Source organism: Acomys minous, assembly GCF_964271855.1.
Source record: "Acomys minous genome assembly, chromosome: 19".
In the NCBI taxonomy this organism is placed as follows: domain Eukaryota; kingdom Metazoa; phylum Chordata; class Mammalia; order Rodentia; family Muridae; genus Acomys; species Acomys minous.
Window position 1 is genome coordinate 22,075,967 of NC_140499.1, and position 24,931 is coordinate 22,100,897.

Genomic DNA, 24,931 nt, shown 5'->3' on the forward strand with positions numbered 1-24,931 from the left:
GAGATCAGGTATGGAGATTCCTCTGGAGGATCTGTTCTGGGTTTCTTTTTTTTCCATATGAAGTTCAGAATTGAACTTTCAATGTCTTTAAAAAATTGTGTAGGTATTTTGATAGGGATTGCATTGAATCTGTAAATTGCTTTCGGTAAGATGGCCATTTTTACTATGTTAATTCTCCTGATCCAGGATCAAGGAAGATCATTCCATCTTCTTATGTCATCTTCAATCTCTTTCTTCAGAGTTTTGAAATTTTTTTCAAACAAGTCCTTCACTTGCTTGGTTAGAGTAACTCCTAAATATTTTATATTGCTTGTGGCTAATGTGAAGGGTGTAGTTTTCATAATTTCTTTCTCTGCATGCATGTCGTTTGTATATAGGAAGGCTACTGACCTTTTTGAGTTAATTTTGTATCCATTCAATTTGCTGAAGGTGTTTATCAGCTGTAGGAGCTCTCTGGTGGAATTTTGAAGTTCATTTATGTACACTATCATATCATCTGCAAATAGGGATAATTTGACTTCCTCCTTTCCCAGTTGGATCCCCTTGAACTCCTTTTGTTGTCTTATTGCTCTGGCTAGAATTCCAGTACTATATTGAAGAGATATGGAGAGAGTGGGCATCCTTGCCTTGTTCCCAATTTTAGAGGAGTTTCCTTAAGTATCTCACCATTTAAATTGATTTTGGCTATTGGCTTGTTGTATATAGCCTTTATTATGTTGAGGTATGTGCCTTGTATCCCTGATCTCTCCAAAACTTTAAACATGAATGGGTGTTGGATGTTATCAAATGCTTTCTCTGCATCTAAGGAGATGATCATATGGTGTTTTATTTTCAGTTTGTTTTTATGGTGGATTACATTGATGGATTTCGATATATTAAACCATCCTTGCATGCTTGGAATGAAGCCTACCTGTTCATGGTGAATAATATGTTTGATATGTTCTTGTATTTGTTTTGCAAGTATTTTATTGAATATTTTTGCATCAATGATCCTAAAATATATTGCTCTGATATTCTCTTTCTTTGTTGAGTCTTTGTGAGGTTTAGGTATCAATGTGAATATGGCCTCATAGAATGAATTTGGTAAGGTTCCATCCATTTCTATCTTTTGGAGTAACTTATAGAGTATCAGTATTAGCACATCCTTGAAGGTCTGGTAGAATTCTGCACTGAAACCATCTGTCTATGGGCTTTTTATTTCCCGTTGGGAGACTATCAGTGATCGCTTCTATTTCTATAGGGGAAATGGGACAATTTAGCTTGTTTATCTGTTCTTCACTCAATTTTGGCAAGTGGAATTGATCAAGAAAATCATCCATTTCCCTTAGGTTTTCAAATTTTGTGGCATATATGCCTTCGAAGATCTTATGATTCTTTGTATTTCTTCAGTGTCTATTGTTAAGTCTTCCTTTTAGGTTCTGATTTTGTTGATTTGGATACTGTCTCTCTGCCTTTTAGTTAGTTTGGCTTACAGTTTGTCTATCTTGTTGATTTTCTCAAAGAACCAGCTCTTGATTTTGTTCATTCTTTAGACTATTTTCTTTGTTTCTAATTTATTAATTTCAGCCCTGACTTTGATTATTTTCAGATGTCTACTCCTCTTGGGTGTTTCTGCTTCTTTTTTTCTAGGGCTTCCAGCTGTGTTGTTAAGTTGCTTATGTGTGATGTTTCCAATTTCTTTTTAAAGGCACTTAGTGCTATGAATTTTCTTCTTAGCACTGCTTTCAATGTATCCCACAAATTTGGGTATGTTGTTCCTTCATTTTCATTGAATTTCAGGAAGTCCTTAATTCTTTCTTTATTTCTTCTTAGACCCAGGTGTCATTAAGCAGAGAATTGTTTAGTTTCCATGTATGTGTAGGCTTTTTTTCTAATTTCTATTGTTGAAGTACAGCCTAAGACCACGGTGATCTGATAGGATACAAGTTACTATTTCAATCCTATTGTATCTGTTGAGGCTTGATTTTGTGACCTACCATGTGATCAATTTTGGAGAAGGTTCCATGGGGTGCAGAGAAGAAGGTATATTTCTTTGTGTTTGGGTGAAAGGTTCTATAAATATCTGTTAGATCTATTTGATTCATAGCATTGGTTAATGATGTTATTTCTCACCTTAGCTTCTGTTTCAATGACTTATGCTTAAGTGAGTGTGGGGTGTTGAAGTCTCCCACTATTATTGTGTGCAGATCAATGTGTGGTTTAAGCTTCATTAACAGATCTTTTAGAAATGTAGGTGCCCTTGTAATGGGAGCATTGATGTTCAGAATTGTGGTGTCATCTTGGTTGACTTTACCTTTGATGAGTATGAAGTCTCCTTCCTCATCCCTTTTCATTAATTTTGGTTGAAAGTCTATCTTGGTAGAAATTAAAATGACTACTCCTACTTTCTTCTTGTGACCATTTGCTTGGAATATTTTTCCAGCCTTTTACCCTGAGGTAATGCCTATCATTATGGGTAAGATGTGTTTCTTCAATGCAGAAGAATGTTGGGTCTTGTTTATGCACCCATTCAGTTGGTCTTTGTGTTTTTATTGGAGAATTGAGACCATTGATGTTGAAAGATATTAATGACTAGTGACTGTTAAGAGTCTTAATTTTGTTGTTGGTTCCAGTAGAGTATTTGTGTGGTTGTGTTTTTGCAATGATGTTGTTATCTATTTCCTGTGTAGTTTTGGTTGTAGCTTCTCCCTTTGAGGTGGAACTTTTCTTCTAGTACCTTCTGTAAGCCTGGATTTGTGGATAGGTACTGTTTGAATTTGTTTTTGTCATGGAATATTTTGTTTTCTCCATCAATGATTATTGATAGTTTTGCTGGGTAAATTAGTCTGGCCTGGCATCTGTGGTCTCTTAGGGTTTGCAGGATCTCTGTCCAGGCCCTTCTGGCTTTTATGGAGTCTGCTGAGAATTCGGATGTAATTTTGATAGGTTTGTCATTAAATTTTATTTATCCCTTTTTCCTTGCAGCTTTTAACGTTTTTCTTTGTTCTGTATATTTTGTGGTTTTGGTGTGTTTTGAATATTATGTGACGGGAAGTTTTTCCTTTCTGGTCTATTCTATTTGGTGTTCTGTAGGCCTATTGTCTGTTTATAGGCATCTCTTTCTTTAGAATGGGAAAGTTTTCTTCTATGGTTTTGTTGAGAATATTTTCTGGGCCTTGGAGTCTGGTGTCTTCTCTTTCCTCAATGCCTATTATCCTCATATTTCTTTTCATGGTGTCCTTGATTTCTTGGATGTTTTGTGTCATGATTTTTCCACATTTAGCATTTTCTTTAATGGTTGCTTCAAGATCTATGGTTGTAACTTCTAGACCTGAGATTCATTCCTGCATCTCTTGAATTCTGTTAGAAAGGCTCACCTCTGTGTTGCTTGCCTTCCTCTCTGAGCTCTCACATTCCCGTTTTTCTTCTGTCTGCGTATTTATCATTGAATCTATTTTCATCTTCAGATCTTGAACTGCTTTATTTATGTCTTTCATCTGATTCTTTGTATATTCCTGATTTCTTCCATTGCCTCTTTATAGGCCCTCAGAGCTTAAACAGTTTTATAATTTCCTTCATCTGGTTATTTGTATTTTTCTGAAATTTTTCCAGTGCCTCTCTATAAGCCTCTTTTATGTCTTTGACCTGTTTGACTGCATCTTCCTGCATTTGATTATGAATTTTATTTGTTTTCTCCATTATCACCCTCATTACTAAGGATTTGAGATCATTTTCTTGTATTTCCATTGTGTTTGAGTTCTTTGGGTTGTTTTCTTTGGGATAGCTGAGATCTGGAGATGCCATATTGTTTTGGGTTCTTTTGCAAATGATTTTATGCTGTCCTTTAGGCATCTTGCCATCCCTGTTTTTAGCAGGTAGATTCCAGAGTTGGGAGGAGTTAGTCTGGGGATTGATTCACCTATTTTCTCATTATTTCCTAGGCCAGATGCTCTGATGCTTCATTGGTCTGGATGTCAGGAGGCTAGCATTGTAGTTTGGGTCTCTTAAAACCAGTGATTCCTGAGCTCCCCTGTACTGTGGGTCCTATTATCGTCCTGGGTCTCTGAATGTGCGTTGGTTCAGTCCAAAGTGTCTACAGCCTTCTGGGTCCCTATGTAGCACTGGAGGTCTCCAGGGACTGAAGCAAATCAGGTGAAAGGGGTCTAATGGCCACTCTACTCCATGTCTCCCTGAGATTTCCTTAGTCCCAGAGCTTTGATACTACACTGGACTGTGGTTCCCGGTAGCGTTTCAGGACCCAGACCACTTACAGAGTCCAGGTTAGTGTTATGGGGTCCAAACTGCTCACACACACTGAGTCCAGTTCACATCTCTGGACCCAAATTGGTCTCTAGGCCTAATCCACATACTTAGTCCAGTTAGCTCTGCATCCAACCAGGGTAATGGGCCCAAACCGCACACTGAGCTTGCTGAGTTCAGCTATAGTCTCGGGGCCCAGACTGCACACTGAAGTCAGCTAGAGTCTCTGAATCCAAACTGCCCCAAAGCTCAGCTAGGGACTCTGGGCCCAAACTGCATGCTGAACGAGCTTAGCCAAAGTCTCAGGGCATGCACTGCCCACCTAGCTCAGCCAGGGAGTCTGGACCCAAAGTGAGTGCTGAATTCAGTTAGAGCCTCTGGGCAAAACCGCCTGTCAAGTTCAGCTAGGTTAACTGGACCCAAATTGCCCCCTACGTTCAGTCAGGGACTGAGGGCCCAAGCCGCACACCAAACTCAGCTAGAGTCTCTGGGCCCAAACTTGTCCCAAGCTCAGCCAGGGACTCTGGGCCCAAACTGTGCTGAATTCAGCCAGGGACTCTGGTCCCTGGACTGCACACTGAGACCAGCCAAAGTCTCAGGGCTGGGACTGCACATCAAGCTCAGCTGGAGTCTCTGGGTCCAAACCACCTGCCAAGTTCAGCTAGGTTCACTGGACCCAAGTTGTCCCCCAAGTTCAGCTAGGGACTCTGGACCCAAACTGCACGCTGAATTCAGCCAGGGACTCTGGGCCCTTGACTGCACTCTGAGACTAGCCAAAGTTGCAGGGCCTGGACTCCACACAAATCTCAGCTAGAGTCTCTGGGCCCAAACTTCTAGCCAAGTCCAGCTAGGAACTCTGTGATCAAACTGCGGGCCAACCTCAGCCAAATTCTCTAGGCCCAAACCACATGCCAAGCTCAGCCAGGGACTCTGGACCCAAACTGCACACTGAATTCAGTTAGGGACTCTGGGCCCAAACCATGTCCTGAGCTCAGATAGGTTCTCTGGGCCCAAACCATGCGCTGAGCTCAGCTAGGATCTCAGGTGCCAAACTACACTCCAAGTCCAGTTTGGGTTTTCTGTATTTTGGTCCTTTTGAATTGTGGAGTACTCCCACTGTAGTGGGGTAGGAAGCTTGGTGTTCCTGGTTCAGAATTCTGCAGTTTCCTGAATCGTTTACTGGAGCTTCTATTCATGATCCATGCGGCTTGCCACCATCTTGGATCTCCAAAGGTGAGCTATTTAAAAAAAAAATATTTTTAAAATTCACTGTTAAAACTAATTTTAGTGCATATCACGTTGCTCTTCCATGAACTAGAAGCATCTATTCCAAGTGTTCAGCAATCTTGAACACAATTTTCTTAGTCCAAACTTGGGAAAATTATTGTGTGGTAAGTGAATGTTATCAATAGAATTGTATTCCCCAACATTTGCATGTTGAAGTCCTAACTCATGGAGCATCCCTGTTTGAAGATAGTGTCTGTAAGGAGGAAGTGTTTAAATGTTGACATCAGAGAGTGGCCCTAATCTATTGAGCCTGCTTTCCTCAAAAAAAGAGGACATGATGCCAAGCCTCTCTCCAATAACCATATGCATTTCTCTCAGAAGACAGTAACACAGATTCAAAAAAAAAAAAAAGTGAACAAGAAAGACCACAAAGAACAAATAGTAAGCCAACAAGAGAGATCTTACCAAGAGTAGTGGTTTGAATAAGGAATGTCTCCCATTGGTGAAAATGATGTGGGAGGTTGTGTTGAGTTTAGGGAGTGCAGCTTTACTTGAAGAAGTAAGTGTCTTATTGAGAGTGGCCCTTGACAGTTTATAGCTTCACCTCATGTTGAGCTCTTTCTCTTTATTTCCTGATTATGGTTGAAGATATAATCTCCCACTTCCTAATCCTGCAGTCATGCCCCCTTTGCAACTTGCCACCTAAAACAGAGTCTAGCACCCTGGAAACATGAGCCAAAATAGATTCTACTTTCCAAAAGTTGCCTTGGTCATGGTGCTTTATCACATCAACAGAAAAGTAAGTGATGTCTCAAGATAGATATTTACTATTCCATTGACTTAGCTTCTAGAATTCTGAAAGCATTCATTTTAGGCAAGCTGGGCTGTCGAGTTCTCTATAATCCTGAAACCAATAGTAAGGCAAATAATGCAAATTATCTTGAATATTTTAACTGAAATATGCAGTTATTTTTCTTCATAAATGAATATAATGACCTCAGTATTTTAGACTTTTTTTTTTTGTCAAAAATGCCTAAAAGTCACATCCCTGAATCTTTGCCTTTATTACACCATAAAAAACAGGACTCTTGAAAATGATTGCATTTTCCTGATTGGTATTAAGTTTTTAAAAAAGAAATTCATACGATATTCCCTGTTAAATTTTACTGACCTATAATATATAGCTTATTAACATGTTGAAGACTTTATCATTTAACATGGCTAATATAATGTAACTTCAAATACACTTTTGTAGGAGAAACTAATAACTAATAATTAAGAGAAATCACATGTACCTCTTGGAACAGTTTCTTAATTGCAACTCATTAAGCCAAATTGCAACTTATTATCTCTATTATAATCTCCAAAATAGACTTTGTAATGTTTTTTTCTGACAGTTTTGCACATTGTAACATTAATTTATAATATTTGGTAATCAAGTTGCTTATGTAACAAGGTACCCTCTATGTTTTACATAGCACAGTGAGATTCAGTTCTAATCTCAGAATTTATTGAAAATATCAAAGCAGGTTTTTCATTTCTCATTAATAGCTCACTGAAGGTTATGAATAGAAGCAGATGGATGCATTTTCCAACATTTGTTTCTGCTGCTTTTTTCAAGTTAACTATTATGTTTGTAATAATTCATGATACAGTATTTCAATATGCTCTATGCCTAAGGAAAAAAATCATTCTCCTAAAAATATTACAAAATAAAAATGTCATTTTACAATGAGTCCATATCTCTCATTATAAGTAAACTCTCAGGCATTTAAATGAAATTCAGAAAAACATTAAGATATAACTCTATTTTATGAATCAAGTCAGCTACTCTAAGTGTAATGAGCATATATTAACCAAACTATTTATTCTAAATACCAGAAATTTATGCAATGACTGCAGAAATGACACCAGCACATTTACATAGAGAAGTGATCATGTCCTATTTTGTTTATATATATTGTGGCAACAGAACACTGAAAATAAAACAAGGGATAACAGGAAGCTTATAAAATGCAAATTGAAAATTTTGAATGGCTTTTTACCATTTACCATTACATAAAAGTTTTAACAATAACTGGCATAGCTTACTTACATGAAGGCATGTATATAGATATATAAATATATCCATATATATATATTACCTTCTTGAAGCTGGCTATGTCATGAAGATATTTTGTTGCAAATCTCAGGATAAAATATCTACAATTATACTCAATATACACATCAATATATTTGGAAGCTATAACTCTCAGTTATATCAAATGATCATTTTGTAGTATTTTCTCCTTTTTTTCCTCTTTACTCCACTACTATAAGGAATTTGGAAAATTTGACATGCTTTTCACACTCGAGTCCTTCCATTATCACACATACATAATCAAAGCCAGTTTTCATGACAACACTCAAAACCTTGTCCTTGTTTTTAGCACATCGTTGTATTCTGAATTTTCATTTTCTTTTTTTCTCTCTGTGCACTTTGTTTATGTCCATGCTTAAATCCCCATGAGATGAGAACACTTTTATTTTTAAAACCCATTAATCAGTATACTCTAAATTACACTTATATCTATTCTTATGTTAGATTATTCTCTGCTATCTTATAACCAATCAGTCATTCTTTTTCATTTATTTATGTATTTATTGCCTTTACATCCAGATTATAGCACTATCCCTCACCTCTTTCTGTTCTATTCTCTCTCCCAATTCCCCTCTTCCTCCTCTCCAACTTCTCAGAAAAGGGCACTCCTTCCCACCCACCTGAGTGATCAAATGGTACAGTTATTAAAAACAGAGATGTTTAAATTTGCAGTCAAATGGAAGAAACTAGAGAAAGTCATTCTGAGTGCAGTTCCCCAAACCCAAAAATATATACATAGTATTCATTTACTTATAAGTGGATTTTAGACACTTGGTACAGGATAGTCACACTATAATTCACAGACCCAAAGAAGATAGGTAACAAGGAAGACCACAGTAGGATGCTTATATCTCACTCAGAAGGGGGGGACTAGAACAAACAGCAGAGGTAGTTGAAGAGGGGGAACAGGTTAGCATGGAAACAACCATTTAATTCTTACTCTGACCTTACTACCTGTTTCCTCTCCACTCTTGCACATCTGGCCACACAGGTGACACTGTCATGAGGAATTTCTTTTCTTTTTCCTCCTTTATTAATTTATTCTTGTTACATTTCAATGGTTATCCCATCCCTTGTATCCTCCCATTCTTCCCTCCCTCCCATTTTCCCCTTATTCCCCTCCCCTATGACTGTTCCTGAGGGGGATTTCCTCCCCCTGTATATGTTCATAGGGTATCAAGTCTCTTCTTGGTAACCTGCTGTCCTTCCTCTGAGTGCCACCAGGTCTCCCCATCCAGGGGACCTGGTCAAAGGTGAGGCACCAGAGTATGTGAGAAAGTAATATCCCACTCTCCACTCTACTGTGGAGAGTGTTCTGTCCATTGTCTAAATCTGGGTAGGGGTTTAAGGTTTACTGACTGTATTGTCCTTGGCTGGTGCCTTAGTTTGAGCGGGACCCCTGTGCCCAAATCTGCCTATCATAATGTTCTACTTGTAGGCTTCTAGGACCCTCTGGGTTCTTCTACTTTGCCTTTCTCCCATGATTCTCTCATCTAGAGTCCCACTAGAATGTACTCTCCTCTGTTGCAGTTTCCTGGTAAGTGAAGGCTTTCGCGGGACATGCCCATTGGGCTAATAGGCGAGGATGTGGGGAGAGAGGAACACTCCTTCATTGCTGGTGGGAATGCAAACTAGTACAACCACTTTGGAAATCTATCTGGTGCTATCTCAGAAAAATGGGAATAGGGCTTCCTCAAGACCCAGCTATTCCACTCCTTGGAATATACCCAGAAGATGCTCCAGCACACAGCAAGAAAATTTGCTCAACCATGTTCATAGCAGCCTTATTCATAATAGCCAGAACATGGAAACAGCCTAAGTGTCCCTCAATAGAAGAATGGATAAAGAAACTGTGGTACATATACACTATGGAATACTATTCAGCTATTAAAAACAAGGAATTCCCAAAATTTGTTGATAAATGGATTGAGCTAGAAATGATCATAATGAGTGAGTTAACCCAGAAGCAGAAAGACTCAAATGGTATATACTCACTTATATCTGCATATTAGCCCAAGGGGCATGTCCCACGAAAGCCTTCACTTACCAGGAATTTCAATAGGTGGCAAATTTCAGCTTGTTCTTTAGGAGCCTCCTTGGAGCTTTTGCTATGAATATTTTTTCCTTTGTTTATTAATTTATTCTTGTTACATCTCAATGGTTATCCCATCCCTTGTATCCTCCCATTCTTCCCTCCCTCTTATTTTTCCCTTATTCCCCTCCCCTATGACTGTTCCTGAGGGGGATTACCTCCCCCTGTATATGCTCATAGGGTATCAAGTCTCTTCTTGGTAACCTGCTGTACTTCCTCTGAGTGCCACCAGATCTCCCCCTCCAGGGGACATGGTCAAATGTGAGGCACCAGAGTACGTGAGAAAGTCTTATCCCACTCTCCACTCAATTGTGGAGACTGTTCTGACCATTGGCTAGATCTGGGTAGGGGTTTAAAGTTTTATGGCCTGTATTGTCCTTGGCTGGTGCCTTAGTTTGAGCGGGGATAAATGGATTGAGCTAGAAATGATCATAATGAGTGAGTTAACCCAGAAGCAGAAAGACTCAAATGGTATATACTCACTTATATCAGCATATTAGCCCAAGGGGCATGTCCCACGAAAGCCTTCACTTACCAGGAAACTGAGACAAAGGGGAGGACATTCTATTGGGACTCTAGATGAGAGAAGAATGGGAGAATGGCAAAGTAGAAGGATCCAGAGGGTCCTAGAAGCCTACAAGTAGAACATTATGATAGGTAGATTTGGGCCCAGAGGTCCTGCTCAAACTAAGGCACCTGCTATGAATATTTTATCGTTGGTGAAACACTAAAGATCTACTGTATTATGCTTGTCACCTGTGCTTAATGATTATACTCTGTCTTAGTAGAACTTGTAACTATTGATATACTTTTACTTTTAACTACTGTTTCCTTTAGAGTGTGTCAAGCAATGTTATTCTCTCAAGTTCTAACATTAGCTTTCTTTGGATTATAAAGTCTCTCAGGGAATTCTGCCTATTGACTGTGTTTTTGTTATTCTATGCCTAGACTACTCTGAGATTTCATTTCTCATTTATCACCTATATGTACATCTCTGAAGTGTCTATGTTTATAGGTAAAAAACTATAAGTAAACATAGGAAAATATCCCTGAAATTATATACATAGGTTCTATTCTATCAATTGTTGCATCCTGCTCCTTAGCACATATTTTGCCTATGTCATTGTATGTCACTGTGCTTTATGCACCATTCTTTTGTTCAGTATAAAAAGATACCAGAATATAACAATTAAATGGAAAAGATTCATTGTAATTTATGTTTTCAGAGAGTTCAGCCCATCCTGAAGATTCTCAGTTCATGGAGGCAAAAGCATATGATAGATTTATGAACTTCATGCTAGAGCATAAAGAAGAAAGAGTCCACTTAGAACACAGTGACAAGCACAACCATGTAATGCCTACTTCTAGCAACTTACTATTGCCAGGTCCTACCTCATAAAGTTTCCCAATCCTCTTAAACTTGTACCATTATCTGAAGAACAGAAATTTCATATAAAATTTAATGGGGAAACCCTTCAATTTAAAGCTACAAAACATGTTCTCTGTTAGTAAAATTCATCTATTATGTGTCAAGTTCATAATCAGAAATTCCCCTCATCCAGGAAGAGCTACCACACTCCAGTGTCTAGAGTCTATGTAAATGCCCTATCAGTTTTTCTTCTTCATATGTCTGACACCACCTGCTCTTGGGCACCACAAACTCCTTTCATCTATTAGAGTTCTGCCAAACCTGACCTACTTTCTTTAGTTCTCTGATCTGTTATAAATCAGGTCAACTCTTCTACATAAAAACTGACTTTCTTTTGTTTATTGAGACCTGGAAGTAAGGCACCTGCTTGTGAAATACAGAAACAGTCCAATCTCTTACTACATTCTGGTTTTTCTCTTGTCTTTTGCAAAACTATTTTCATTCATACTTGATTCTGTTTAGATGCATCCCACTGTCTTTGTTATCTTGGTCTCAGTTCTTATAACACTACCACAACAATCAAACACCCTTTAATTGATTCATTATTTTCTTATAACATTACTCATTTTTTTCAATGCATGTCGCCCTGTTTGACTTTTCTGCAATTACTTTGTTCACTGCTGAGTATTTCCAAATGCAGTATCCGTGTCATGCTGGGATAGAGCTCAAGTGATCACTACTAAACCTAGTATATGACCAGCATAGGGGAACATTCTTCAACTACATATCAAGAAATGAAAGCTGAAATGAAAATTTCCAAATTCTCTCCAGAATGTGAAATTCACATTTTCAAGCAAATGGAAACTCCATCCTGTTCAAAATCATTGTTCACAAAACTGAGCCAGCACGCCAAATACAACTCTTACAAGGAAAAATTTCAATTTCCCGAGTTACAGAATTTCTCATTTCCAGTTATTGCGTTAATTTATCAATTGAATTTGGCTAATTTTTGCCTGAAAAAGTATTTATTTATTTAATTATTTGGTCTTTCATATAAATCTATTATAAGAAATTAGTCATGAAGTATTATATGATGTGTCAACCTGTGACCATTACATTCTTCCCACTATATTATCCACGAGGCAAGTGTCAATCAAGCTTCACAGTTTCTCTTCTGCATTCTATTAGATGCATAATACTTTTGCCCATCTCTGTTGTTCCCTGTATTTTGCCTATTAGCATTTTTTTAATTGTTTAAATGATCTATTATTAAGAAATGCATTGCACTTAAATGTCTTGCAGTGGTTCTCAATCATTCCAATGCTGTGACCTTTCAATACAGTCAATCATGTTGTGGAAACTACAGATCATAACATTATTTTTGTTGCTACTCCTTAGCTGGAATTTTGCTACTGTTATGAATCGTTATAAATATCAGCTATGTGGCATATCTGATATGTAGCCTCTGTGAAAAAGTCATTTGACCCCAAAGGGGTTGCAGGCCACAGTTTGGGATTCTCAACTTTATAGCTTCATTGATACTGTTTAAATGTACAATATTTATACTTTTCCTTTCTCCTGAGTCTTCCAGCTCAACCCGTACTCTCTAATCTCAGCCATTACCACAATGCCTCGTTTTCATTTGCAATTTGCTATGCCTACATTGTCTTTTCTTCTCACCTAAAGAACTGCTAAAATCCCATCAATATAAACTACTTCCTGATTTTGGATTTTCTTGATTTTACCACTTTTAGAAGTGATAATTCTGTGACTTCATAGACTTTTCCACATATATCTCTTCCAGCAAATTTTAAACTGCCTTTATTCTGATGCTAGTCTGTTTCCACCTAAACATTGCAGATAATGAAGGAAAGTGCCTGTCTTATTTAACTTTTCCAAAGACTGTGTTTAGTACTTGCACTGTAGTTAAACTCTAAGAGAATAAATGAATGTGTGATATCTAAGGAGTATGAGAGGAAGAGGAGTAACATAAAATTTTTATAAGAAACATATTCCCAAGTGCATGACAGAACATATGTTAGAGGAATACAGAAAATCATTTATGAACTAATAAAAATTATATATATATACATATTTGAGCTGAAGTGAGGGTCAAAAACGACTGGTGTCTTATTCAAACTTCAAGAAGGGACAGAATTAACCAGGATAGGATTTAAAGTTTATCTTGTGATTCACAATTAATTCAGCATTGCTAGAAGAGTTTCCTATTTGTTAAGAAACTGAATATTTCAAAATAAAACAAAAAAACAACTGAACAATCAATAAATATATATGAGAAATATACATTGTGATATGAAATTTCATTTATTTTTGTAAGAAGTCAATAATGAAAGCTACTTAATAATTCATAATCTTACTTTGTTTGAGGTCATAATAATTGATTATTAAAATCAAAATAGACATTTTCTGTGTGATCACAGTATGGCCTTTATGGTAGTCCATCAAGAAGAGATGTCATGACATCTCTAGTGATATATTAGTTGTGTACTACCATCCTTGGAAATACAGTGATGACAAAATATCTCTTAGGTATAGTGTTAAAACAAAATACATAAACAAAATTGTTCAACATATAAATTTATTATTTATAATAAGGTATATTTTATTCATAAAATATATTATAAGAAAAATATTAATTCACTCTTACATCTTTATTGCTTGATGTATATATTGGCCATGCAAAATTATGTACTTTATTATGCATTTTCACAGATACATTTTGAGTACTTTGATGATTAGCCTCCATTTTTATCTCTTACCTCTCCTCTTACTCACCACTTTTTGTAAACAAATGTGTAGCCTTTCTTTTATTTAATGTTTTTTAGCTTTTGATAAAGTCCCAGATTAGAGAAATAATATGGCACTCCAGTTTAGGAGTCTCTTTCTCTCTCCTTTCTTCTTTCTTTCTTTCTTTCTTTCTTTCTTTCTTTCTTCCTTCCTTCCTTCCTTCCTTTCTAACCTATGTAGGAACTCAAATTTCTCCATCTTTATTATAAATTCCATGAATGCATTCTATTTTTAATTATTTTATTTTGTGTTATGCAAATAAATGTTCTGCATGCATGCATAGTTCTCATTTGAGGGCAAAAGAGAGGTCAGATTACTTGTAGGTAATTTTACAAATATGCCAAAATGTGGGTGCCAGGAAACAAACCTGGGTCCCCTCCAAGAGGAAGAGCAGGGTGTGCTCTTAACCACTAGTCATCTTTCATTTCACTACATTTCTCTTAACAGTTCAATTATACTCTTTATTCACCTGTTTTTTGTTTTGTTTTATTTAATTTTGTCTTGTTTGTTTATTTTCATTAATTGTGTTATAGCCATAACTCATGTAATGGATTATTACCTGTACAAACTACAACAGATTCCTAACTAAGTATTTTTGTTTTCAATAAGCAACAACAAATATGTATATTATATATATATATATATATATATATATATATATATATATATGGGATATGAGTTATAAGCCAAGTGTGGTGGTGCATATCTTTAGTCCAAGCACTGAGGAGGGCAAAGGCAGACAGATTTCTGTGACTTCAAGGCCAACCTAGTCTACAGATCAAGTCCAAGATAGCCAAGGCTACACAGAGAAACTCTGTCTTGAAAACTCCCCCTAAAAATTATGAGTAATAAATTACTAACCATGAAAAATTTGTTATAATTTAATTGGATGCATAAATACATACCTATTAGAGTCAGAAATCAATCTCTGAATGTTTTCTGCTATGTATTTGCTCATATTTTAACTTCATAAATATAAATAAAATACATATAAATAAAAAACAAGGCCAGCCTGATGAATGAAAATAAACGTGATAATAATGCTTGTGAGAATCATAGTTATCCATTCTTCAGAATTATGCACATTATTATTTTATTTTTACCTTTAAATATTTATTACAGTTTTGTGTATGTGCACGTGTGCACATGCTCCTGTGTAGGTGTGGGCATACATACATACATGTGTGGCTTCTCCATAGCATCCATAGGTTATATGTGTGCATGTGTGTGTGTGTGTGTGTGTGTGTGTGTGTGTGTGTGTGTGTGTGCTTGCTCTTATGTGGGTTTGGGTATGTATAAATGGGTTCTCCATAGCATGCATGTCTTGTGCAGTTGGACTCAAATTACCAGACTTGTCAGCAAGCCCCTGTATCTGCTGAGCTACCACACTAGTTCCCACAATTATGCATATTTTGACATCTTTATCATTGTGATAAGACTGGTAATATGGGAATGGTTACAAGTTAAATTTTTTTTCTTCCTTTTTTGGATTTTTTATTATTATTATTTTTATTAACTTATTCTTGTTACATCTCAATGGTTATCCCATCCCTTGTCTCCTCCCATTCTTCCCTCCCTCCCATTTTCCCCTTATTCCCCTCCCCTATAACTGTTCCTGAGGGGGACTTCCTCCCCCTGTATATGCTCATAGGGTATCAAGACTCTTCTTGGTAACCTGCTGTACTTCCTCTGAGTGCCACCAGGTCTCCCCCTCCAGGGGACATGGTCAAATGTGAGGCACCAGAGTATGTGAGAAAGTCATATCCCACTCTCCACTTACCAGGAAACTGGGACAGAGGGGAGGACATCCTATTGGGACTCTAGATGAGAGAAGCATGGGAGAATAGCCAAGTTAAATTGAAAGAGTATGTGGTTGTGACCCTTTAGTCTTTGTAAGCTCTCCCAGTGTTGTTACAGTATCAGCATTTGAACACATTCCTTATGCAGTGTTTCTCTGCTTCTTCTCTAGGGCCTTTGTGTTGGTCTTCCTGACAAAATGCATAATCCTACTCACCGTGGGGCTGACTACCTAGGATATCCCTATCTGTTTTCTGGGAGGTTTTTTTGGTGCCATTTCTTTGGCATTCTCTGGACTCGTTATGTATAGTCTGGTTTTTTGACTTAGTTGTTTTCACAGTAGCCACTAAGACCTTAGGGTCCTTGAAAGAAAAAAGGAAGGTCACAGTGCAGTAAAGAAAGCGCAAAAACTGACTATTTCATTAGAACGAATGCATCCTAGTTATTGTAACTATCGTCACGGCAAGTCTTGAACTCATCAATTCACACAAAATAACATGCTATAGTTAGCAATGTGTAAATAAAATAAAAATTTCATATAAACATAATCAATAAATTTAGATCTGGAAATTCATATGCATACTCGGAGTGATACAGTGCAGTGTACAAAATATACCTTCAAGCCAAATATTGTTTATAGAAAAGTTCTAAGTAAAAATTATTGATGGATGAAAGACAATTATTTTTTATGATGCTCTGTAGTATAATTATGTGGAATGAGGGACTGTTTGCCATTGGCATTTTTCAGTATATTCTCACAGTTTCTTCTCTACTGTGCCTCAAAGAATGGAGCAAGTATGTTATATCCCATCAACTTGAATCATTTTCCTTACTTTTAAAACACAGTGGCTATGAACATACAAGTTGACAGAAGAACAGGGTTAGACAGGATGCTGTGTCTGGATATTAGTAGGAAGAGAAGAGAATTACAGGGTGTGGATGACGATAGAGGCACCAAATGATAAATAGTAACGAGATACATGTGAATATTAAGGATTTTATTCTCTTTTCATTGGATGGAAACTCAGTTTCATTCCTAAAGCATATTCAGAGAAATAGAATATCTTCCCACCATACGCTCCGAAGAGACAGACTCACTTAGTCAAAACCTCCAGGGGGAAATAGAGTGACCCGAGGGGAGGATGGGATGCAATTTCTGTTGTTTATAACGGGGTCCAAGACTACACAGCAAAATTGAAAATCTGATCAACCAGATCTGGGAATGCTGACCTCTCCACCTACCACACCCACTCATTCCAGGGAAGAGAATTGAAAATATAAGAACCAATACAACTACGAAAAGCAATTTAAGTTATCAGTTTCCAGCTTCCACCTAATAATTGAGAAGTTTGGGCTCATAGAAGTTTCCCTCAATATACATGTATTGGTTTTAACTTCAGGCTCAAGTATTTTCAGTAATCACAAAACTAAAAAACAAACAAACAAACAACAACAACAACAACAAAAAACCAAGTAAGTTTAATACAATTTAATAGGATAAGTTCCAAAACCTCCCGCACAAACCAGACATAGTCTTTCAATCAATCATTTGTTATTATGTAAATTTATGTATTTTAGGGCTAAATTTTAAATATCACAAATGTACCACTACAAATTGTTTTCATTATTGATTTAAATTATTTGAAAGAGTCTACTTATTTTCATGCACATTCAAGCCATTAAACAGTAGCCCATTGTCTTTTGCCATTTTTAAACATTTCTCATTAAAGTATAGCAGGATATGTTTTCTGTGTTGGACAGAAAAATAGCTAAAGTAAAATACAACATACACTTTTATATGGAAACATAGTCAAAGAACATGTGCGTGAAGCATTATTTTTACAGTTTGTTTTGTTTGTTGTCATGCAGTAATTACTGCAAGTTTATGAACTGGGAAGAATAAGTAATTTTTGTTACAGTTACTATGTAGAAACAAGGTAGAAAAATTTTCTATGTGGTAACTGAGACTTGATTCCTTACTTCGGGCATATGTTACTCAAGGGTGTATACCATCAGTTCTGTTTTCTGAGGCATACTCAAAGGGTCTTAAATTAGTCCTGTTTCTGACGATGATGGTAGTGATGGTGGTGGTGATGAGGATGAGGATGATGAGGATGGTGGTGGTAATTTCATAGTCAGGAGTTTGACATTTAACAGTATTATACTACATGATAATAAAATAATTGATCAATATTCATGGTTAAAATGCTTTAAAGAACTAAAGTAGAAATAAGCACGAAACACAAATTGTTGATTAGGAGAAGCATCTTCAGCTACATTAGATTACAACTTTATTGCTCTGTAAGCTGGAAGATTTGACACCTGTTGTATCCCAGTGTCACTGTTATCATATATGTGGTAAATTGCTAGTGTCTGTCCAGATAAATGACTAATTAATACTTGACCACAGATACAGAATGAATCAATTACATCTGTAACACACCACTGACTTGAAAGATGAACATCTCTCAGTTTAGTTTATAAACTGCCAAGCATCACCTTTAACAGTTTTATTGATTTGTCTAACTTATCCAATTATCTTCTCCATGCAGAAATGGAGAGCATTTAGAAATTCTTATACAAATGCAATTAAACTCCAAATATAGAAGGAAACCTATAAAACAGCCTGGGTAAAAAGAATTCTCTCCTCAGGTCAGGACTCTCACTGTCCTGGCTGTGCTAGATGGAAGAGTTTCCCTTTGCCGTTCTTTGTGGTTGTAATTTGATTATCAGTAAACAAACAAACAAACAAAAAACAAAATTGCTTTAGTACTAAAACCCACTGGCCTTTATGTCATCATGTTAGTGGTATATTTTTAATTTCAAGATATGGAATGACAAAAATGTCTAGTAAAAAGAAAAATATATAATTTTATCCACAGTTTCGGGCACCAGCTCAAATCTGAGAATGAATACATTTCAAATGGTTTATGGGCTAGAGAGATAGTTCAGCGATTTACTTATTGCTGTTGTAGAGGATTTGGTTCAGCTACCTGTGCCATACACAACAGCTCACAATAATGCATAACTCCAATTTACAGGTCCAATATTCTCTTCTGTCTTCCATGGATATAAGGCACAAATGTGGCACATGGACACCTGTGCAGGCGACTTAGCCAGTGTTCTAGTGTTCTGAAGAAACACCATGACCATACTAATTCTCATAAAGAAAAATATTTAATTGGGGCTGGCTTCCAGTTTCAAAAGTTTAATCAATTATTATAGCAGGGAATATGGTGGCAGGCAGGTAGGCATGTTACTGGGAAAATAGCTCAGAGTTCTACATCTGAATCATCAGGCAGCAGGAAGAGGGAAAACACTAGAACTGTCAAGACCCATGACCAGAGACACACTTCCTTAAACAAGGCCAGACCTATTCCAATAAAGCCACCTTAATCCCTCTCTAATCGTGCCACTTTCTCATGACCAAGCATTAAAATCAGAGCCTATAGGAGGCCATTCTTATTCAAACACCACATCAAGAAAACTTATCATTCACATAAAGTAGGATGATTTTTTAAAAAAATGCTTACAAACAAAACACATTAAGTTCCAATGTTGACATTATTAATTTTTTTACTAATTTATTCATATTACATTTCAATTGTTATCCCATCCCTTGCATCCTCCCATTTCTCCCTCCCTGCCCTTTTCACCTTACGCCCCTCCCTTATGACTGTGACTGAGGGAGACTTCCTCGCCCTGTATATGCTCATAGGGTATCAAGTCTCTTCTTGGTAACTTGCTATCTTTCCTCTGAGTACCACCAGCTCTCCCTATCCAGGGGACGTGGTCAAATATGGGGCACCAGAGTTCATGTGAAAGTCATTCCCCATGCTGGGTAGGGGTTCAAAGTTTACTGCACATATTGTCCTTGGTTAGGGCCATAGTTTGAGTGGGACCCCTGGCCCAAATCTGCCTATCATAATGTTCTTCTTGTAGGGTTCTAGGACCCTCTGGATCCTTCTACTTTGTCATTCTCCCATGCTTCTCTCACCTAGAGTCCCAATAGGATGTCCTCCCCTCTGTCCTAGTTTCCTGGTAAGTGAAGACTTTCATGGAACATGCCCCTTGGGATAGTATGCAGATATAAGTGAGTATATACCATTTGAGTCTTTCTGCTTCTGGGTTAACTCACTCATTATGATCATTTCTAGTTCAATCAATTTGTCTACAAATTTCAGGAATTTAATAGCTGAGTAGTATTCCATCATGTAAATATACCACAGTTTCTTTATCCATTCTTCTACTGAGGGACACTTAGGCTGTTTCCATGATCTGGCTATTATGAATAAGGCTGCTATGAACATGGTTGAGCAAATTTTCTTGCTGTGTGCTGGAGCATCTTCTGGGTATATTCCAAGGAGTGGAATAGCTGGGTGTTGTGGAAGCCCTACCAAATAACCCAATTGAGAAATAAGGCTCAGAATTAAACAGAATTCTCAACAGAGGAATATCAAATGGCTGAGAAACACTTAAAGAAATGCTCAACCTCCTTAGTCATCAGGGAAATGCAAATCAAAACAACTCTGAGATTCCATCTTACACCCATCAGAATGGCTAAAATAAAAAATTCAACTGACACCACATGCTGGCGAGGATGCGGAGAGAATGCTGGAGGGAATGCCAACTAGTACAACCACTTTGGAAATCTCTCTGACATTATTAATTTTTTACCTTACGGTATAGTTAACATATTAGACAAACTTGAAATTGCTCTACCAAGACAGTAAGAAGCTTTAATGTCAAAGGTCTCCTCTGTTTTTCTTGTTTGCAACATCTTGGAATATCAAGAGGTGCACATGTGAGACAGGAAGTAGTGACTAGAAGCTCTGACCTTGATTCTTGTGCTTCTAACACTGGCAGATTCATGTCTTACAGCAACAAGTTTTTCATATGCATCTCACATATTTACTGGTCTCAAGCACTCTTCTGTTTGTGTAAGTTGCTCTTTCTGGTTTTATTTTTTCTATCAATTGCTGTGCCGTGTCATATGTCTGTAGGGTATACATTGCGAAAACCAGGAGAAGTGTTTCCTTTGGTCTGCGACAACGGTTCAGAATCAGAAAAAGGGCCCTGTGAACTGTCGTGGCATGATTGCTGTGGGCGCTGTAGAGTGCTATTATCAGACAAACACAGCCACTGTTGCTCCCATGGAGAGGCTTGACTGAGGACAAGTATGTGCCATGGACTTGGGAGCCTTACGGAGATTAGGATGTTGAGTCATAGTACAAGTTCATTACAGGTCGAATATTGTGTAGTTTTTCCTTTCCATAATGTCAGAGGAGGAACACTGGAGACTTGCTATGCATGTTCTCATATGTGAGGCTCTTGCCTATAGAAGAATTGTTTTTGAAAATTAATGTCCAGTTTAGACAGGCTAGTTCTGAGCTTCCTTCTATCTGCCATAGCACTTCCCATGCCAGATGCATAGCTTCATTAGTCCGGATTAGACTACTTTCTTTTTTTTATTTCAGCTATAAGATATTCTGACCGTAGTAACTAGATGGAAAAGAATTTATTTTGACTCATGGAAGTTAAGTCAGCATGAGATTGACATATTTGGTGCCAATACATTCACAGTAAGATTTTTTTTCATTTACACATACATGCAGGCCTAATATTCATATGCACCAATACAAATTAAAATTGTCTGGTTACATAAAAATAAAATTCTAGTTGTAGTATGTCTATTTTTTTTTTCACTTTTTTTTAGTCTAGGAATTTTTTTCTCATTTCTTCCTAAAATTAGAGTTTCCTTCTTGATTACTGGTTGTCTCATCAAGTTTTTCATATACTCACGTGTGAACTTTTTCCTATAGAATATATCTTATCTTTAGATGTTCTTTTTTTTTTTTTTACTTTAGCTCCAAGAATATAATTTAATTACAACTCCCCTCTCTTCCCATTTCCCCCATCCAGACCGTCTCATATACTCATCTCTGCTTTTCTGTAAATTTGTGGATTTTTTTTCGCTAATTGTTATTGTACTCAATTGTATTTGTATAAAAATATATTCCTAAATGTAGGTTGTTGAGTCCATAAATTTTACTTACATTTATATTTTCAGAGATAACAGTTTAGCTAACACTGGAAAACCAACTTGTGTTCTCTCATGGGGGAAGACCACATCTCTTGTCCCAGATTTATTTTGTTGCCTATAGTGCTTTATGTAGTGTTGAGTCCTTATGTACTTTCTTTTATGTACTTTGACATGTTTGTTGGTATTTTTGTTCAGCTCATGTTTGATCAGTCACTTTGATATGACTTCATGGAGTGTAGGTTACCAGGAGAGAATTTCTTGGCAAACTCACTGATTTTTTTTTTTTTTTTTTTTTTGGCTCTGTCAATCTACCTGTCCCCTAATCCACAATGTTCCCTAAGCTTTAGGTGCTGAAGTGTTTTGTAGATTTATCCATTGATACTCAGCTCCACAGTTCTGAGTTTTAATTGGTTGTAGTTTTCTTTTTTCTTTATTCTTTCTTTCTTTTTTTTAAATTTATTCTTGTTACATCTCAATGGTTATCCCATCCCTTATGACTTTCTCACATACTCTGGTGCCTCACCTTTGACCATGTCCCCTGGAGGGGGAGACCTGGTGGCACTCAGAGGAAGGACAGCAGGTTACCAAGAAGAGACTTGATACCCTATGAACATATACAGGGGGAGGTAATCCCCCTCAGGAACAGTCATAAGGGAGGGGAATAAGGGGAAAATGGGAGGGAGGGAAGAATGGGAGGATACAAGGGAAGGTTGTAGTTTTCTGTAGTAGTTTCTGTCTGGTGCTAATGAAAATTTCTTTGATAAGGGTTGAAGAATAATTATCTGGACAATTAGGACAAATGTTGGTAGACTGTTGAGGATTGTAATGGTTGAGTAAATCAAGGTTTGCAGATTATAACCGTGACTTAACCAGGACCGAGTAGTTAGTCAGCTTTTCAGTATTATTCATGTTTTTCCTCTTGCTGACTGGGTCTGGCCTTAAGTTCAATTTTGGTTACAGCCACAGTTTGAGACATATCATTATACCCTTAGAATAAACTCTTCTGTGCTGGTTGTTGATTTTTTGTTCTTATCTTTAATAAAAATTTTAATATAAACCTCATTTTATAATAAAATATTAAATATTTCATGTAAGTATATAGATAGGAGTTTTAAATATATTTCCTTCATATCTAAGTGAATGTACAACCTTTCATTGGAATAAAAGGAGATATATATATATATATATATATATATATATATATATATATACATATATATATATATGCATAATATTATTGTGCACTGTGTAAAGATCCAAATGCTGATCTCTGTGCCACCCCATATCTGGTTGCAAAACTTGTTTTGAGAAACTTCTGTCTGAATTGTGTAAACACTGCTTCCCCCAGTTGTTTCCTAATATGTCAAAAAAGAGGCTTGACAGCCAATAAATAAATAAATAAATAAAAACATAAATGGATGTAATTACAAATGTGCTTTGCATAATGAAATTTTGAGAATCAAGTTGCATGAGTGTTTACATGCCAAAACGTATAGTTAATTAGAATTTAAACATCAGATGAACTGAAACACGTATTTATGAACTTATTCTATTTCTTCATATTAAATTAACAGTGCAACCAATTGATTCAATGCCAGTAATGAAACTTATACACACATTTTTGTTAGTAAATATACTGAATCTATATTCAAACCAATATAAAGGCAGCAATATTAAATTAAGAAGCTTATATTTGGATATGTACAACCTATTATATTTTTCCTTTCCAACAAGTATATAGCCAAAATGTTTATATATTTTACAGTCACGGATTTTAAAATGTTTTTAAGGTCTTAAAAAATCAAACTGTATTTGTAAAATAAAATAAAGCATTTTCACAATCTGACTCTTCATTCCTTCTGCTCTCTGGTTTAACTAGCCTCCATCTGCTCAATCTCTGTCCTTGGCACTGAAGAGAAGGCTACAGTGCTGTCTACCCACCCAAGCCTACACACACGTAGGAGACACCATAGCATGGACTCATTATGTTCTCTCTCACAAAGCATATCTGCCTTTTCTCTCTTCATTAAGTGCTTTAAAGGAACCCTAAAACCCTGCAGAATGAGACAGCTGCTAAGCATGTGGATCTCCATCCAGGGCCTTCTTTGATGCCCTTCATGCATGAATATCTTGAGAAAATATAAAGCTTGTTGTCACGTGAGGTGGAAGAAGATGAAGCAGAGCCAGTGGTCAGCCTCTGTTACAGAACTCCCAGAACACCCATACTCACCAGAAACTGTGGTAATCATAGTGCATATTTCTTATACAGACTGAACATAAAAATTGATAAACAGACAAGAAGATCATCTGATGGCTCCAAAAAACTTATAGATTATATTTTCATTTAAAAAATTTCTTCTGCTTTAGATTGTAACCTCTTCTTTATAGTGTCTTTATCAGTAAAAAGAAATATTATTTGTATGCATATTATTGATGATTCCTATAATTTTTAATACTGCTTAGCTAAACTTACTATTACAATTCTTATTTCTAAAAGTATATTTATGTAGCCATGAATTCGGTAGTACAGTTTATACTACCTTGAAGGTGAGTCTCAAAGTGTGTTCATAAAAGTTGTCTATCTGATTCTTAGATATAACATCTGAAGTACAATATTCTTCGGTTTATCATGAAATTTGTATTGAAGTTTTAGGTAGGTAACCCACGAAACTTTTGTTTGAATATTTGTATTTTATTTAAGTGTACTTGAAATGTAAAAAACCACACACACACATACTAAAACAAAAGAAAACATAAACACATTAAGCTCAACCTGCAAGTTAATTATCCAATAGATGGCACTGTGAACTTTGAAAATCACCACCCAATGAGATTGAACCAATTTTATGAGAAAATACTTTATAGTTTCCTCACAAATGACTGAAACAAAAATAGTTATTTTTAGTTTTCCAAACAAAACTCTTGTGTTAGAGAAATATTAAAAGGTAAGCTGTTTTTAATGTCCTGGGTATGGCTTACTATAAATAGTAATGGATGTAATACAGAATATTGGAGTAATTGTCATTAGTTAAATTTACCACATTGTTTACTATCACCACATGTCCTTATCAAATAATTTCAGGATTACAGATAGTACATCCTAAAGTTTAGTTTAATATCCATTAACATGTGACACTTTGTAGAAGTGAACAGCACAATTAACAATTGTGAAATTGTGAAAATATATAACAACTAACAGCACATGGGTCTTCTAAC